Source organism: Mesocricetus auratus, unplaced genomic scaffold, assembly GCF_017639785.1.
Source record: "Mesocricetus auratus isolate SY011 unplaced genomic scaffold, BCM_Maur_2.0 Super-Scaffold_100003, whole genome shotgun sequence".
Lineage (NCBI taxonomy): Eukaryota > Metazoa > Chordata > Mammalia > Rodentia > Cricetidae > Mesocricetus > Mesocricetus auratus.
In genome coordinates, this window is record NW_024429188.1 from 43,013,039 (window position 1) to 43,032,689 (window position 19,651).

Genomic DNA, 19,651 nt, shown 5'->3' on the forward strand with positions numbered 1-19,651 from the left:
GATTTCCATAGTGGCAGTGGCGGCATGAGTTGGCACTCCCACCAGCAGTGGAGTAGTATTCCCTTTTCTCCACATCCTCTCCAGCATAAACTGTCTTTGGTGTTTTTGATTTTAGCCATTCTGACAGGAGTAAGATGGTATCTCAGTTGTTTTGCTTTGCATTTCCCTGATTGCTAGGGATGTTGAGCACTCTCACAAGTGTCTCTCAGCCATTTTAGACTCCTCTATTAAGAATTCTCTGTTTAGTTCTGTAGCCCATATTTTAATTGGATCCTTTGGTGCTTTGGAGAATTGCTTCTTGAGTTCTTTGTAGATTTTGGAAATCAGCCCTCTGTCAGATGTCGGATTAGTGAATATCTTTTTCCATTCTGTGGGCTGCCTTTTTGTCTGTTGACTGTGTGCTTTGCCTTGCAGAAGCTTCTCAGCTTCAGCAGGTCCCATTTATTAATTGTTGATCTCACTGTCTGTGTTGCTGGTGGTGTGCTCAGGAAACAGTCTCCTGTACCAATTAGTTCAAGGGTACCTCCCACTTTCTCTTCTAACTGGTTCAGTGTGACTGGATTTATGTTGAGGTATTTAATCCATTTGGACTTAACTTTTGTGCATGGCAATAGACATGAATCTATCTGCAGTCTTCTACATGCCAGAATCTAGTTATGACAGCACCATTTGTTGAAGATGCCGTCTTTTTTCCATTGTGTAATTTTAGCTTCCTTGTCAAAAATCAAGTGTTCATATGCGTGTGGGTTAATATCAGGTTTTTCTATTTGATTCCATTGGTCTACCTGTCTTTTTTGTGCCACTACCAAGCTGTTTTCAGGACTATAGATCTATAATAGAGCTGGAAATCAGGGATGGTGATGCCTCAGGACGTTGCCTTGTTGAACAGGGTGGTTTTTGGCTATCCTGGGTCTTTTGTTTTTCCATATAAAGTTGGGAATTGTTCTTTCAAGGTATGTGAAGAATTGTGATGGGATTTCAATGGGGATAGCATTGAATGTGTAGACTGCTTTTGGCAAGATTGCAATTTTTACTATGTTGATCCTACCTATCCAAGAGCATGGGAGATCTCTCCATTTTCTGGTGAATTCTTTAATTTGTTTCTTTAAAGACTCAAAGTTTTTGCAATATAGGTCTTTCACTTGTTTGGTTAGGGTTACCCCAAGGTATTTTATGTTATGTGATGTTTCTCTGATTTCTTGCTCAGCCCTTTTATCATCTGTGTATAGTAGGGCTACTGATTTTCTTGAGTTGATCTTGTATCCTGCCAGTTTGCTGAAAGTATATTAATCAGCTGTAGGAGTTCCCTGGTAGTGTTTTTAGGGTCACTTATGTAAATTATCATATCATCTGCAAATAGTGAAAGTTTGACCTTTTCCATTCCAATTTGTACTCCCTTGAAATCCTTTTGCTGTCTTATTGCTCTGGCTAGAACTTCAAGTACAGTATTGAAGAGGTATGGAGAGAGTGGGTAGCCTTGTCTTGTCTTGTTTGAGAGGAATGGCTTTGAGTTTCTCTTCATCTATAGAACATAGGTATGTTCTATAGATGTCCTATGTTCTATAGATGTCACTCAAACCCAATTGGGTCATAACTTCTATTAGTTCCTTTGTTTCTTTGTTAAGTTTCTGTCTGCTAGTCCTGTCTAGTGGTGAGAGTGAGGAGATGAAGTCTGCCACTATGAGTGTATGAGGTTTTATGTGTGGTTTGAGTTTTAGTAATATCTCTTTTATGAATGTGGATGCCTTTGTATTTGGGGCATAGATGTTCAGAATCGAGACTTCATCTTGGTGGATTTCTCCTGTGATGAATATGAAATGACCGTCTTCATCTCTTTTGATTGATTTCAGTTTAAAGCCTAGTTTGTTAGATATTAGGATTGCTACCCCTGTTTGTTTCTTGGGTCTATTTGATTGGAAAATATTTTCCCAAACCTTAACTCCGAGGTAACATCTGTCTTTGAAGCTGAGGGGTGGTTCTTGTATGTAGCAGAAGGATGGATTCTGTCTTTGAATCCATTCTCTTAGCCTGTGCATTTTTATGGGCGAGTTAAGACCATTAATATTGAAGGATATTAATGACCTTTGATTGCTCATTCTTGTTTGTTTTGGAATGATTGATGATGGTGGAATTATGTGTGGATTTCCACCCCTTTTCTCTTTTGGCTGTTGGTAAAATGGGATTATCTCTTACCTACGTTTGTCTGGTTGTAGCTAACTTACTTGCATTGGAGTTTTCCTTCTAGAATTTTCTGTAGGGCTGGGTTAGTGGATATGTATTGTTTTTTTATTTTTTATATTTTATTTTCCAGTTTAAATTTAGATAAGAAACGAGGTTGCTTCAAAAGTCAGTTCCAGGTCCCTCTCCCATTCCCTCCCCTCCTCCCGTGCCCTCCCCCCAAACCCCCCTCCGTTAACCCCTCATTCCCCCAGGGAGGGTGAGGCCCTCCATGGGGATGTCCATAGTCTGTCATTTCATATAGGGCAGGGCCTAGACCCTTCCCCAAGAGTTCAGGGTGAGAGTGCACCTCACATTGTTCTATGGGAGTCCAAAGTCCGTGTGTATAATTGGGATGGGTACTGATCTGCTGCCCAAGGCTCAATAGATTCCCTAGGCCTCCTCACTGACACCCAGATTCAGGAGGTCTTGATCAGTCCCATGCTGGATTCCCAGGCTGATGCCTGGGATTCAAGAGTTAACCTTTGTCTGGTCAGCTGTTTCTGGGGGTTAAACCAGCCCAGTCTTAATCCCTTTGATCATCAGTCCTCCCTCTCTGTTACTGGCTTTCTTGAGTTCCGCTCAGTACTTAACCAAGGGAGTCTGCCTGTTCTTCAATCAGCCACTAAATGAAGTTTCTGTTTCCCAGACTCTCTGGCCATAGGATTGTAGGCTGGCACTCCCCAGATCTATATCTAAAATCCATATATGAGTGAGTATATGCCATGTTTCTCTTTTTGTGACTGGGTTACCTCACTCAGGATGGTTTCTTCTAGTGTCATCCATTTGCCTGCGAATCTCATGATTCCGTTATTTTTTTCTGCTGAATAGTACTCCATTGTGTTGATGTACCACATTTTCTCTATCCACTCTTCAGTTGAGGGACATCTAGGTTGCTTCCAAGTTCTGGCTATTACAAATAAAGCTGCTATGAACATAGTGGAACAGACATCTTTGTTGTATGAATGGGCATCTTTTGGATATATGCCTAAGAGTGGAGTTGCTAGGTCTTGTGGTAGGTTTATTCCCATTTTTCTGAGGAATCTCCATACTGATTTCCAAAGTGGCTGAACCAGTTGGCACTCCCACCAGCAATGGAGGAGTGTCCCCCTTTCACCACATCCTCTCCAGCATAAATTGTCATTGGTGTTTTTGATTTTAGCCATTCTGACAGGAGTGAGATGGTATCTCAGAGTTGTTTTGATTTGCATTTCCCGGATGGCTAAAGATGTTGAGCACTTTCTCAAGTGCCTCTCAGCCATTTTAGACTCCTCTATTGAAAACTCCCTATTTAGTTCTGCAGCCCACTATTTAATTGGGCCCTTTGGTGTTTTGGAGACTTGCTTCTTTAGTTCTTTGTAAATTTTGGAGATCAACCCTCTGTCAGATGTGGGATTAGTGAATATTTTTTCCCATTCTGTGGGCTGCCTTTTTGTCTTGCTGACTGTGTCCTTTGCCTTACAGAAGCTTCTCAGTTTCAGTAGGTCCCATTTATTAATTGTTGATCTCACTGTCTGTGCTACTGGTGTTACCTTCAGGAAGCTGTCTCCTGTACCAATTCGTTCAAGGGTACCACCCACTTTCTCTTCTAAGAGGTTCAGTGTGGCTGGATTTATGTTGAGGTCTTTGATCCATTTGGACTTAAGTTTTGTGCATGGCGTTAGACATGGATCGATCCGCATTCTTCTACATGCCAGTCTCCAATTATGCCAGCACCATTTGTTGAAGATGCTTTCTTTATTCCATTGTGTATTTTTAGCTTCTTTGTCAAAGATCAGATGTTCGTACGTGTGTGGATTAATACCCGGGTTTTCAATTCGATTCCATTGGTCTACCTGTCTATTTTTGTGCCAATACCAAGCTGTTTTCAGGACTATAGCTCTGTAATAGAGCTTGAAGTCAGGGATGGTGATGTCTCCGGACATTGCCTTGTTGAACAGGGTTGTTTTGGCTATCCTGGGTCTTTTGTTTTTCCATACAAAATTGATTATTGTTCTTTCAAGGTCTGTGAAGAATTGTGCTGGGATTTTAATGGGGATTGCATTGAATCTGTAGATTGCTTTTGGCAGGATTGCCATTTTTACAACATTGATCCTACCTATCCAAGAGCATGGGAGATCTTTCCATTTTCTGAGGGCTTCTTTAATTTCTTTCTTTAAAGATTCAAAGTTCTTACGATACAGGTCTTTCACTTGTTTGGTTAGCGTTACCCCAAGGTATTTTATGTTGTTTGTGGCAATTGTAAAGGGTGATGTTTCTCTGATTTCTCTTTCAACCCTTTTATCATCTGTATATAGTAGGGCTACTGATTTTCTTGAGTTGATCTTGTAGCCTGCCACTTTGCTGAAGGTGTTAATCAGCTGTAAGTGTTCCCTGGTAGAGTTCTTTGGGTCATTGATGTAAACTATCATATCGTCTGCAAACAGTGAAAGTTTGAACTCTTCCTTCCCAATTTGTATCCCCTTGATCCCCCTTTGTTGTCGTATGGCAATAGCTAGAACTTCAAGTACCATGTTGAAAAGGTATGGAGAGAGTGGACAGCCTTGTTTTGTTCCTGATTTTAGAGGAATTGTGTTGAGTTTCTGTCCATTTAGTTTGATGTTGGCTGTTGGTTTACTGTATATGGCTTTTATTATGTTTAAGTATGTCCCTGTTATCCCAGATCTCTCCAAGACCTTTATCATGAAGGGGTGTTGGATTTTGTCAAAGGCTTTTTCAGCATCTAGTGAGATGATCATATGATTTTTGTTTTTCACCTTGTTTATATGGTGGATTACGTTGATGGATTTTCGTATGTTGAACCATCCCTGCATCCCTGGGATGAAACCTACTTGATTGAGGTGAATGATTGTTTTGATGTGTTCTTGGATCCGATTTGCCAGTATTTTATTGAGTATTTTTGCATCAATGTTCATGAGGGATATTGGTCTGAAGTTCTCTTTCTTAGTTGTATCTTCGTGTGGCTTGGGGATCAAGGTTATTGAAGCCTCATAGAAAGAGTTTGGCAAAGACCCTTCTGCTTCTATTGTTTGGAACACTTTGAGAAGAACTGTTATAAGCTGTTATTTGAATTTCTGGTAGAATTCTGCACTGAGGCCATCTGGACCTGGACTTTTTTTGGTTGGGAGTCTTTTGATGACAGCTTCTATTTCCATAGGGGTTATAGGTCTATTTAAATTGCTTATATGTTCTTGATTTAGTTTTGGCAAATGATAGCTGTCCTGGAAGTCATCCATTTATTTTAAATTTTCGAATTTTGTGGAGTACAGGTTTTCAAAGTATGACCTAATGATTCTCTGGATTTCCTCAGAGTCTGTTGTTATGTCCCCCTTTTCATTTCTTATTTTGTTAATTTGCGTGTTCACTCTCTGCTGTTTGGTAAGTTTGGGCAAAGGTTTGTCTATCTTGTTGATTTTCTCAAAGAACCAACTCTTCTTTGCATTGATCTTTGTATTGTTTTCCTGGTTTCTACTTTATTGATTTCGGCCCTCAATTTGATTATTTCCTGGCATCTACTCCTCCTGGGGGAGTTTGCTTCTTTGTGTTCTACGGCTTTCAGCTGTAATGTTAATTCTCTGGTATAACTGTTCTCCTGTTTCTTCATGTGAGCACTTAGTGCTATGAACTTCCCCCGTAGCACTGCTTTCAAAGTGTCCCAGAGGTTTGGGTATGTTGTGTCTTCATTCTCATTGAATTCGAGGAAGTCTTTAATTTCTTTTTTTATTTCCTCTTTAACCCAGGGATGGTGCAGTTGAGCATTATTCAATTTCCATGAGTTTGTAGGTTTTCTGCAATTTGTGTTGTTGTTGAATTCTAATGTTAAAGCATGGTGGTCTGATAAGATGCATGGAGTTATTCCAATTTTTTTGTAGCTGCTGAGGTTTGATATGTTGCCAAGTATGTGGTCGATTTTTGAGAAGGTTCCATGTGGTGGTGAGAAGAAGGTATATTCTTTTTTATGTGGATGAAATGTTCTATAGATATCTGTTAATCCCAGTTGGGTCATTACTTCTATTACACCCTTTGCTTCTTTGTTGAGTTTCTGTCTGGTATTCCTGTCTAGTGGTGAGAGTGGTGTGTTGAAATCTCCCACTATAACTGTGTGGGGCTTTAGATGAGATTTAAGTTCTAATAATATTTCTTTAACGAATGTGGATGCCTTTGTATTTGGGGCATAGATGTTCAGGATAGACACTTCATCTTGGTGGGTTTCACCTGTGATGAGTATGTAATGACCTCCTTCATCTCTTTTGATTGATTTTATTTTAAAGTCTAGTTTGTTAGATATTAGGATTGCTACCCCTGCTTGTTTCTTGGGTCCATTTGATTGAAAAATTTTTCCCAACCTTTAACTCTCAGGTAATGTCTGTCTTTGAGGGTGAGGTGTGTTTCTTGTGTGCAGCAGAAGGAAGGGTTCTGTCTTTGTATCCATTCTGCTACTCTGTGTCTTTTTATGGGTGAGTTAAGGCCCTTAATATTGAGGGATATTAATGACCATTGATTGCTCATCCTTCTTCGATTTGCGATGGTTGTTGGTGGTGGAATTATGTGTGGAATTTCACCCCTTTGTTCTTTTGGCTGTTGGTAGAGAGGGATTCTCTAATGGTTATGTTTTTCTGGTTGTAGTTAGCTTCCTTGGGTTGGAGTTTTCCTTCCAAAATTTTCTGTAGGGCTGGGTTAGTGGACACATATTGCTTGAATCTAGTTTTGTCATGGAACATCTTGTTTTCTCCGTCTATAGTGATTGAGAGCTTTGCCGCGTATAGTAGTCTGGGCTGGCATCCATGGTCTCTTAGTGTAGGTGGCCTTTTTCCTTAGCTGCTCTTAATATTCTTTCTTTATTCTGTATGTTTGGGGTCTTGATTATTATGTGGCGAGGGAATTTTTTTTTGTGGTCCACTTTATTTGGTGTCTGTAGGCTTCTTATACCTTCATTGGCATGTCTTTCTTAAGGTTGGGAAAGTTTTCTTCTATGATTTTGTTGAATATGCCTTCTCCCCCTTTGAGGTGGATTTCTTCTCCTTCTTCTATACCTATTATTCTTAGGTTTGGTCTTTTCATGGTGTCCCATATTTCCTGGATGTTTTGTGTTAAGGATTTGTTGGATTTAAGGTTTTCTTTGGTTGATAAATCCATTTCTCCTAGTGTATCTTCAACACTTGAGATTCTCTCTTCCATCTCTTCTATTCTGTTGGTAATGCTTGTATTGGTAGTGCCTGACTGTTTGTCCAGCTTTTCTATTTTCAGCCTTTCTTCAGATTGTGTTTTTTTAATGTCTCTATTTCAGTTTTCAACCCTTGCAGTGTTTGCATTGCTTCTTGCAATTTTCTGTTTATCTTTTCGTCCATTTGTTGCCTATTATGAATTTTTTGATTTGTTCTTTCTTCCATTTCTTGCATTTTTTGGTTTGCTTTTTGTTCCATTTCTCGCATTTTGTGCTTTGTTTCTTCTTCCATTTCCTGCCTTTTTTGGTTTGTTTCTTCTTCCATTTTTTTCATTTTTTGCTTTGTTTTTTCTACCATTTCTTGCATTTTTTGCTTTGTTTCTTCTTCCATTTCCTGCCTTTTTTGGTATGTTTCTTCTTCCAATTCTTGCACTTTTTGCTTTGTTTTTTTCTTCCATTTCTTGCATTTTTTGCTTCATTTCTTCTTCCATTTCCTGCCTTTTTTGGTTTGTTTTTTCTTCCAATTCTTGCATTTTTGGTTTGTTTTTTCTTCCATTTCTTGCATTTTCTGGTTTGTTTCTTCTTCCATTTCTTTGAGGGATTTTCCTATATCCTCTTTTAGGGCCTCTATCATTTTCATGAAAGTGCTTTTAAGGTCGTTCTCTTCTGCTTCGTTCGCATTGGAATGTTGGGGTCTTGCTGGTGTGGAGTCTCTAGAATCTGGCGGCGTCATATTTGTTTTTCTGTTGCTGACTGTGTTTTTGTATTGTCTCTTTCCCATCTCTTCTTCTAGTAGGTGCAGAAAGAGCCCCTTACTGGTCTGGGTACCAGAGTTCCCTTTTGGTGGGTGCTAGCAAGTCCAATAATCTGGTGGTTCTTCTATTCCTTGTCCAAATGCTGGTCCCGTGGGTGGAGAAGAAGAAGAGGAATCTGGGGCGCTTAGCCTCCTACCTGGTCCCCTGGACCCTATGCTGGGCCCTGTTGTACCTGATCCAGAACAGCTACCGGATATGTATTGTTTAAATCTGGTTTTGACACGGAATATCTTGTTTTCTCCATATAAATTGATTGAAAGCTTTGCTGGGTATAGTAGTCTGGGCTGGCATCTGTGGTCTCTTAGTGTTGATAGAATATGTATCCAGGACCTTCTGGCTTTCAGAGTTTCCATGGAGAAGTCAGGTGTAATTCTGATAGGTTTGCCTTTATATATTATTTGACGTTTTTTCCTTAGCTGCTCTAAGTATTCTTTCTTTATTCTGTATGTTTGGGTCTTGATTATTATGTGGCGAGGAGACTTTTTTGTGATCCACTCAATTTGGTGTTCTGTAAGCTCCTTGTACCTTCATTGGCATGTCTTTCTTTAGGTTGGGAAACTTTTCTTCTATGTTTTTGTTGAATATGTTTTCTGCCCCTTTAATTTGAGTTTCTTCACCTTCTTCTATAGCTATTATTCTTAGGTTTGGTCTTTTCATGGTGTTCCATATTTCCTGGATGTTTTGTGTTAGGGACTTAAGATTTTCTTTGGTCGATGAATCTATTTCTTCTATTGTGTCTTCAACACCTGAGATTCTCTCTTCCATCTCTTGTATTCTGTTGGTTATGCTTGCATCTATAGTACCTGGCCATTTCCCCGGTTTTCCTATTTCCAGCATTCCTTCAGACTGGTTTTTTTATTGTCTCAATGTCAGCTTTCAACCCTTGCACTGTTTGAATTGTTTCTTGTAATTTTTGCTTCATGTTTTTCTCCCTTTCTTGCATTTGTTGTATTTTTGGTTTGTTTTTTCTTCCATTTCTTTAAGGGATTTTCTCATATCCTTTTTTGAGTGCCTCTATCATTTTCATGAAGGAGTTTTTATGGTCAATCCCTTCTGCTTTATCTGCACTGGGGTGTTTAGGTCTTGCTGGTGTAGAATCTCTAGACTCTGATGGTGTCATATTTGTTTTTCAGTTGCTGAATGTGTTCTTTTTTTTGTTTTGTTTTGTTTTGTTTTTTCTGAGAAAGAAATCAGAGAAACATCACCCTTTACAATAGCCAAAAACAGCATCAAATATCTGGGGATAATGTTAACCAAGGAAATTAAAGACCTGTACATCAAGAACATTGTGTCTTTAAAGAAAGAAATCAAAGAAGATACCAGAAGATGGAAAGATCTCCCATGCTCTTGGATTGGTAGGATCAACATAATAAAAATGGCAATCTTGCCAAAAGCAGTCTACAGATTCAATGCAATCCCTATCAAAATTCCATCACAATTCTTCAAGGACCTGGAAAGAGCATTAATCAACTTTATATGGAAAAACAAAAGGCCCAGGATAGCTAAAACATCCCTATACAATAAAGGAACTTCAGGAGGCATCACCATACCTGACTTCAAGCTCTATTATAGAGCTATAGTCCTGAAAATAGCTTGGTTTTGGCACAAAAATAGGCAGGTAGACCAATGGAACTGAATTGAAAGCTCTCATTTTAACCCACACACCTATGAACACTTGATTTTTGACAAAGAAGCTAAAACTGTACAATGGAAAAAAGAAAGCATCTTCAACAAATGGTGCTGGCATAACCGGGTACTGGTACGCAGAAGACTGCAGATAGATCCATGTTTATCGCCTTGTACAAAACTTAAGTCCAAATGGATCAAAGATCTCAACATAAATCTAGCCACACTGAAACTTTTAGAAGAGAAAGTGGGAGATACTCTTCAACGAGTTGGTACCGGAGACCACTTCCTAAGCATAACACCAGTGGCACAGGCACTGAGATCGACAATTAACAAATGGGACATTCTGAAACTAAAAGCTTCTGTAAGGCAAAGGACACAGACAAAAAGACAAAAAGGCAGGCCACAGAATGGGAAAAGATATTCACTAACCCTACATCTGACCGAGGGCTAATCTTCAAAATTTACAAAGAACTCAAGAAACAAGTCTCCAAAACACTAAAGGATCCAATTAAAAGGTGGGGTACAGAGCTAAATAGAGAATTCTCAGTAGAGGAGGCTAAAATGGCCAAGAGACACTTAAGAAAATGCTCAACATCCTTAGCCATCAGGGAAATGCAATTCAAAACAACTCTGAGATACCATCTTACTCCTGTCAGAATGGCTAAAATCAAAAACACCGAAGACAATTTATGCTGGAGAGGATGTGGAGAGAGAGGAACACTCCTCCACTGCTGGTGGGAGTGCCGACTCATACAGCCTCTTTGGAAATCAGTATGGAGATTCCTCAGAAAAATGGGAATTAATATACCACTAGACCCAGCAATTCCACTCTTAGGCATATATCCAAATGAGGCAAGTTCATACAACAAGGGCATCTGCTCCACTATGTTCATAGCAGCATTATTTGTAATAGCCAGAACCTGGAAGCAACCTAGATGCCCCTCAACTGAAGAGTGGATAGAGAAAATGTGGTACATTTACACAATGGAGTATTACTCAGCAGAAAAAAAAACAATGGAATCTTGAAATTCCCAGGTAAATGGATAGCACTGGAAGAAACCATCCTGAGTGAGGTAACCCAGTCGCAAAAAGACAAACATGGTATGTACTCACTCATATATGGATTTTAGACATGGATCAGGATAGTGCCAGTTTGCACTTCCACTGATAGAGAGTCTGGGAAACAGGAAAGAACCTAAAAGATATGCATATATGCATAGTAACCAAGAGAAGAGGATGGAGATAAGATTCCATGAATGGATAGGGAACATGGTGAGGGGTGGGGGGGGAGTGGGACCTGGGAAGAAGAGAGGGGGTGAAGAGGAAGAGAGTTGGTCATGGGGGAAAAGGAAGTTGAGGGGGTGGGGGTAGAATAGGGGGAAGAGGGAATCATAGGATTGAGTACAGATCAGGCACCAGAGCAACCTCGAGTGATCTAAAGGGATAACACCAATTGGCAAGCTAAGCAATAGTGGAGAGACGACCTCGAATGCCCTGTTAAGGGCAGCTTTTTCTTTGTTAGCCGCTGTGGTTTATCCCCCGCCAGCCGCTGGACTCTGCCGAGATGTAGTCCCCAAATAACACACAGGAGGCTATATTAATTATGAAGCTGTTGGCCTTGCTTGTTTCTTACTGGCTAGCTCTGACTTAAGTATTACCCCATAATTGTTAATCTAAGTATGTTTCTTACCGGAGAATAATTCCAGGCTTCCTACCCCCATGGCGTTACATGTTGACTCTCTTGTGTTTCTCCTTCCCAGAATCCTCCTGGACTCCTAGTCCCTCCTATCTTGGTTCCCTATAGGCTCAACAGTACTTTATTGACAAATGCACAGGACTTCCCCCAACAATGCCCATTCCTGATAATGAACTTGATGTCTATAACCATCCGGGAGCCTTCATCCTGTGACTGATGGAAGCAGAGGCAAACACACAATTAATCACTGAACTGAACCCAAGGAACCCAGTGACAGAGAGAGAGGAGCGATGAGCAAATTGGCAAAGAATGGGCTGGCAAAACCAGCAGAGACAGCTGATCTGAACAGGGGAGAGCTCTTGGACCCAAGACTGACAGTGGGGAGGCCAGCATGGGACTGATCTGGACCCCCCAAATGTGAGTGTCAGCGAGAAGGCCTGGGCAACCTATGGGGCCCTGAGCTGTGGATCAGTGTCTATCCCTGATATACAAACAGTCTTAGTGTGCCTATATCACAAAGAGGGATGCTCTCTCAGCCTGGACTCTTAGGGGAGTGCCTGGACCCTACCCAGAATAAAATGACAGACTCTGATATCCCCTATGTGGAAGGATTTGGCAATAGGGTGGGAGGGTGGGGGGGAAGGGGAGTGCGGGAGGAGGGGAGGGAGAGGGAACTGGGATTGACATGTAAAACAAGCTATTTAAAATAAAAAAATGATAAAATAAAAAATAAAATATCTGCAGAGATATCTCACATAAAATAAATTTACCGTTCAATTTAAAAATACTAGATATAAAAGGGTCAATGCTTTGTTTTAAAGTTAAAGTTATAGAGAAGGTCACACAGCTAGTGATTAGGGGGCAGTTTCATACATACTAGCTAAATTTCTAAAGGAAGTATATTCAGTGATACCAATATAGGAGATGTTATTTCATGATAATCCACAGGTTAGATTTTTAATTGAAGTTTTCCTTTTAAAAAGCATTATATGTGTGTGCACACTTCTTTGCAAGTGAAATTGCCCAAACCAGAGTATCTGAAGATACTTTTTTCTTAGTTGTTTCTGTATCTTAAGTTTTGAAGACCAGGCCATTCATTAAACCTAAAGATCATTTTGGGTAGACTAACTGACCAGTTTGCCTCCTAGAATCTCTTATCTGTGTTTCCCCAAGCTAGGGTTACAGACAGACATCAGTGAGCCCAGTTTTATGCAAATTCTTGAGATCCAAACTCAGTTTCTCATGCTTAGTAAGTAAGCACTGTACCAACTTAGTCATCTCCCCAGCTCCCACAGGTCTTATCATTGTTCCTGGATACTAACCAAATAGTTCTAATTATGACTTTTCTCATAGGAAGAGCAAAAGACATTTTAGCTCTGCCTATATAAATGTTTGAATGTATTAAGAATTGCAACTACCATAGACCTTGATGTTAATGCAATAGTAATGGTTTTAATGACATTTCCCTAAATCTTGTTTCTACTTTGCTCTTCTTTACCCACTCAGTCTTCATGATTATGGATAAGAAATAATTAAATTTATATCTCTGGCAGGATTGCATGTAAATTACTAATAAAGGTGATTTATGAAAAAGTTATCAAAACACTGGGGTTTTGCTATCAATCTATGACAGTATATCCACTGGAAATTATGAAAGGTTTGGTTCCCCAATGATACTGGGAGAAAGTGTTAATAACTTGCAGATTAAAGTTTCCATCAAAATATGAGAGATCATCTTTGTCATCTTTTAGTAATTAACCAAGGGAACAAATATGACATCATCAAACATGAGTAGTTATTCTTCTAAGACCCACAAGAATCAATATATTCAACTCATAATTATTGCAGTGTATTGGGTAGCAATATGCCAACTTTGAAACCCTGGGCACTCCATTCAAGTGTTACCATTCAGTGTCTGTGTGGCTACATTTGTTCAAAGGTGATGAAGGAAAATTTTTGGTTCTTAGCAGCTGCATCTTTTTATGAGATCATGATTTGTCCACACCTGCCTCTCCTCAAGATGACCTTCTATAGTATGCATATCACACTGACAGTGTAACATCAAATACTATTTCTAGGGTGACAAGACACTACTCTAGTAATCTGGTTTAGTTCTACATCTCAGTAGATATGCAACATCTTTATATTTATTCTATCTGAAACAGCTTCCTTGTTTCCCTCTCTTCAATATATTTTTGGTAATTCCTTGCTTTGCATCCTATATTCACTTCCTAATCTCATTCTTTGTGTTAGATTTTTAGGCACATGATCTACAGGATTTGAAGATTTTACAACCATTTTGTAAAACACACACACACACACACACACACACACAAATACAATGTTACATGTGAAAGGCACCTGTAAATTCATTTGCTATATTTTGTGGAGGAAATAAATGAAGCCTAATCTCTACTTTTGTTGACTAATATACAAACAGTCTTCGTGTGCCTATAGCACAAAGAGGGATGCTCTCTCAGCCTGGACTCTTAGGGGAGTGCCTGGACCCTACCCAGAGTAAAATGACAGACTCTGATATCCCCTATGTGGAAGGATTTGGCAATAGGGTGGGAGGGTTAGGGGAAAGGGGAGTGGGGGAGGAGGGGAGGGAGAGGGAACTGGGATTGACATGTAAAACAAGCTATTTAAAATAAAAAAAGAGAAAAAATATTTTTTCATTATAGGAATGGAATACAAATCCTAACACATGCAAGACAAGTACTCTGTCACTTAGCGATACCCAAACTTCAAATAATGAATATCTTAAGAATACAGTGAATATCTTAAGAGCTAGCTGTTTGTCACAAATTAAAAATTAAGTGGTCATTCTTGAATGGAAATTAAATAGCTAATTAGTAAGATTATTAAATACAATATGTTATAATACAGCATGAAATTAACTTATAACATTTTTACATTGAAATATGGTTTGCTTTCCTAGGTTTTTATTTTGTAATTCTGTAAATGCATACAACGTGTTTTGATCAAGTCTTTCCCATCCCTCCAATCACTATTCCTTCACAACTTCATGAGTACATCAGTATATTCAGTATTGCCAATATTTGTATGAGTGTGGGGACAACTGCTATAACATTGTTGGCCTCTCACGGCCTGAATCCTTAAAGAAAGTTGACCCTGCCTCTCCCAGCAGCCATCACTTAGTCATAGCTTCCCAGCTGGAGGTCTGTTCTTAGTTTATTATGAAGTATTCTTTTTTATTTAATCATTACCCCACTGTCCTCCTTAGCCAGTATGTGTTCATTTGAATGATTTCCAGCTTGAAATGTACTTCAGTGAGAGACTTGTCTACCTAGCAAGCACAAGGCCCTGAATTTGAGCCTGAGTATGAAAACAAAACAAAACTTTTACTTTCCGTACTTATTTCTCTGAGTCTTCTCAAATGAATTCAAAACGATAAATATTCATTGCTACTTTGTTTGCTTGGATTTTTTTGTGGAACTAGGGATTTAACCCAGGGCCCAAGGAATGTTAGGTAAGCACTCAGCCACTGAGCTGTATCACCAGCCTAATCCTTGCTCCTCTGAGTAATGAAATAGTGATTCTCAATGTAAAAAAGGCTGGCATTAAATTAAGATTGCACAACTACTTAAAATTTTCTGTTCAAGACCTTCACATCTCACCTGCCCACTCCCTTCTTCTTTGCATCTTTTATTCTCTATACTTCAACCATTCAAAAATAAGCCAAGGAAACGTTTGGCATTTTTTTCATTCTTGACTTCAGTTAAATTCAAGCATTCTTTAAATAAACTCTGACATGCTACAATCCAGAGCACCAGAGATGCTAGGTAAGAAGGAAGGCCCAAAGAGGGATTTGTGGATTTCCTTGGAAAAGGGAAATAGATCTCCTGGGTAAACTGGGTACATGTGGGTGTGAACATGAGGGATCATGTTGGGTGGGTTGGGGCAGGACAGAGGGTGAGAGTTGTGAAAGAAATGTCTTGATGGGGTGCATTTTGGGATTAGGGAGAAGCCTGGTGCCAGGGAAAGTCCCAGGAATCCGCAAGGATGACTCCAATGAAGACTCCCAGCAATAGTGTAGAGGATGCCTGAACTGAACATCTACTGTAATCAGATTGGTGACTACCCTAATTGTCATCAGAGAGCCTTCATCCAGGAACTGATGGAAACAAATGCAGAGATCAACAGGAAGCACTAGGCTGAGCGCCAGCAATCCTGTTGAAGAGAGGGAGGAAGGGTTTTACAAGCGAAGAGGGTCAAGGTCATCATAAGGGAATCCACAGAAACAACTAATCTGGTCTCATACGAACTCACAGACTCTGAAACAAAAGTTAGGGAGCCTGCATGGGACAGACCTAAGCCCTCTTCACAGGTGTAACAGTTGTGTAGCTTGGTCTATTTTTGGGACTCCTAGTAGTGGAAGCAGGGACTGCCCCTAATGCTTTGGCTGGCTTCTCCATTGGAGAAAACTCATTTTCCCTTTCCCAGTAGGTATCTTTTTGTTGTTGTTTGTTTGTTTGCTTGCTTGCTTGCTTGGGATACATACAGTTGCATGGATAGGGAGGTAGAGAGGATCTGGGACTTGGGGAAGAGGAAAACATGACCAAAATGTAAATGTATTGTATAAATATTTAAATTAAAAAAGTGACTTGGGATACAGCTCAGTGGCATACGATATGGTTGGCATGCCCAGAGGTTCAGAGTTAAATCTTCAGTACCACACACACACACACACACACACACACACACACACACGAGAGAGAGAGAGAGAGAGAGAGAGAGAGAGACAGACAGACAGACAGACAGACAGACAGACAGACAGACAGACAGAGAGAGACAGACAGAGAGAGACAGGGACAGAGAGAGCACTTTATTTAACTCTCTGTTCTAGAGGTTCAAAGGTGTATATCTTACATCAATTGGGCTATTATGAGGGTCCCCTTGGCTATTTTTCACAGGAGATACCAATGGGGTAGAAGAATATATATCAGGGGAGATCATGTGGTGAGGTAGGAAAGCACTGATTATTTTGTTTAAAAACATCTTAAGAGAATTAACTCAAAGCTCCTAGAGGCCTTTCTTGTTTCTTTCAAAGGAATGCTCTCCCAGAAAACTATTCAACATTAGTAGACCCACAACTCCTTTTTCTTTCTAATTTGTGGTTTGTTTCTTTTGGTGGTGCTGGGATTCCAATCCACAGTCGACTAGGTAGGATCGATTTTATAGATTCCTGATTCAACACTGCCTCTCTACATTGTCATGAAAGAGACCTAGTTTCTCCACATGTAAATCTGGGTTTACTGAAATCATATGCCAAAATATATGACACATAAAGTTTATTATATTCAGTACATTCTCTGAAGCAGTCTAAACTAACCTTTCCTGTCTTAATGCCCATTATGCTACTTCAAAGGGTCTATGATTTAACAGAAGGAAACACACACCTACACTCCTTTACCTTGAGGCTTATTCCTCATTCTTGGCATTATTGCCCATGTTCTCTGTGCATACTAATATTCTATCATTGCTATAGAGAGGAAATATAACACAGTGGATGAATTGTGGAATCTAGGATCCTATTATATGTTTTTGAATTCTTATGCTGGAGTATATTGGCCATGAGGCAATGTATAACCAACTTCTCCACTTAAGTGTTTTCATATAAAATGAAACAAATATTACTACTCTTTCTGTTTTATTTACTTATTCTTATTTCTGGCCATGTGCTCATGTTTTCTTGTCTGTATGTGTACCTTATGCAATCCCAGTGCCTGTGAAGATTAGATGAGGGTATTGGATGTCCTGGAACTTGAGTTACAGACAGTTACGAGTTTGAATCTCAAGAAAGAACATGGAGGTAAGCAAGCCAGACAGTATGTTCTTTGTTCCTTTGTTCCGTGTATAATCTAATTTGACACAAGGACAAAGAAAGGAAATGACTAATTTTCCCCTTTCTTTCTGTCTAAATGACTTATCTGTTGCTAGTTGTCCTAGTATTAATGCACTTTTTGTACAGTGGTGGGTATCAAGTCCAAAACTTCACACATTCTGTATTTAATAACCTTTATTTCTTCTATGTATGGAGCTCAATTGTGAGATTTGCTCCAATGACTTTTTTCTATTACATCTTCTATTGGTAACAGATTTCTTTAATTGCTATAAAGTTACATTATGTTGTAATATATAGTAATCTAGGTACTACATTATCACTTTTCTTTTTCAATGTGTTTGTGAGTCTTCTTTTTTACCTTTTTTTCTTTTTTTCTTTCGAAACAATCATTTTACATATCAATCCCCCATTCCCTCTCCCTCCCATCCTCCCATGCCACCTACCAGCCCCCCAAGCCACCCCATCACTTCCCAAGGACGGTGAGGCCTTCCATGGGGGATCATCAAAGTCTGTTACATCATTTGTGGGAGAGCCTAGGCCCATCTCCATGTATTTGTGCTAAAATTGTATCCTTCCATATGGAATGGGCTCCCAAAGTCCATTTATGCACTAGGGATAAATACTGGTTCCACTGTTAGAGGTCCCAGGCCTCCACACACATTCAAAGGTTTGGTTCAGTCCAATGCTGGTTCCCCAGCTTTATGACTGGGGTCCTCATGCTCTCACTAGGTCAGATCAGCTGGTTCTGTAGGTTTTTCCAGCAAGATCTTGACTCCTTTGCTCATTCCTCCTCCCTCTCTACAACTGGATTCCATAGTATGGCTCAGTGCTTAGCTGTGGGTGCCTGTTTCTGTTTCCACCAGCTACTAAATGAAGGCTCTAGGATGGCAATTAAGGTACTCACCAATCTCACTATAGAGGAAGGGCATCAAAGGTGGCCTCTTCACTACTGCCTAGATTCTTAGTTGGGATCATCTTTGTGGATCTCTGAACATTTCCATGGTGCCAGATTTCTCTTTAAACTTATACTGGATCCCTCTATTAAGGTATCTCTTTTCTTGCTCTCCTCTATTCCTCCCCAGTCTCAGTCTTCCTGATTCCTCTTGTTCTCCTCCCCCTCCTATTCTCCCCTTCTGTTTTTCTACATCTCCTCTCTCGACCCATGCTCCTAATTCACTCAGGAGTTCTTGTCCCTTTCCCCTTCTTCGAGGGACCATGCACTTTTCTCTTAGAGTCCACCTTATTTACTAGTTTCTCTGGTGGTGATAGTAGGCTGGTAATGATTTGCTCTATGTCTAATGTCCATATATACATACCATGCTTGTGTTTCTGTGAGTGGGTTACCTCACTGAGGATGGTTTCTTCCAGTTCCATCCAGTTGCCTGTGAATTTCAAGATTTCATTGTTTTTTTCCTCTGAGTAGTACTCCATTGTGTAAGTGTACCACATTTTCTCTATCCACTCTTCAGTTGAGGGGCATCTAGTTTGCTTCCAGCTTCTGGCTACTACAAACAACACTGCTATGAACATAATTTAACATGTATCCTTTTTGTATGAATGTACGTCCTATGGGTATATTCCCAAGAGGGGAATTGCTGCATCATGAGGTAGACTGATTCCAGTTTCCTGAGAAACCACCATACTGATTTCCAAAGTAGCCATATAAGTTTGCAGTCCCACCAGCAGTGGAGGAGTGTTCCCCCTTTCTCCACATCCTCTCCAATATAAACTGTCATTGGTGTTTTTTATTTTAGCCATTCTGACAGGAGTAAGATGGTATCTCAGAGTTGTTTTGACTTGCATTTCCCTCATGGCTAAGGATATTGATCACTTTCTTAAGTGTCTTTCAGCCATTTTAGATTCCCCTATTGAGAATTCTCTATTTACTTATGAACCCTACTTTTTAATAGAATTGTTTGGTGTTTTGGTGACTTACATGTTTATTTTTCCAAAAGAATTTAATGTGATTCTTCTCAAAACTCATATTCATATTTTATTGAGAAGAATACAATTTTAATGCTTCTATGTTAAAACAATTTGTATCTTTCAAATTTTCAAGTCTTTACTTACATTCTCTTGGTTAACTTTTACAGTTTTAGTAATATAAATTTATCTTTATATTGCATGAGGTAAAAATTATATAAAAAGATTCGTATCATGAAATCTTTAATTATTCTTATCTTATCTAGAAAGCTCTGTAGTAAATGACACGATTACACCCTCTGTGAGACCAAAATGATTGGTGTCTAAATAGAAAGTTT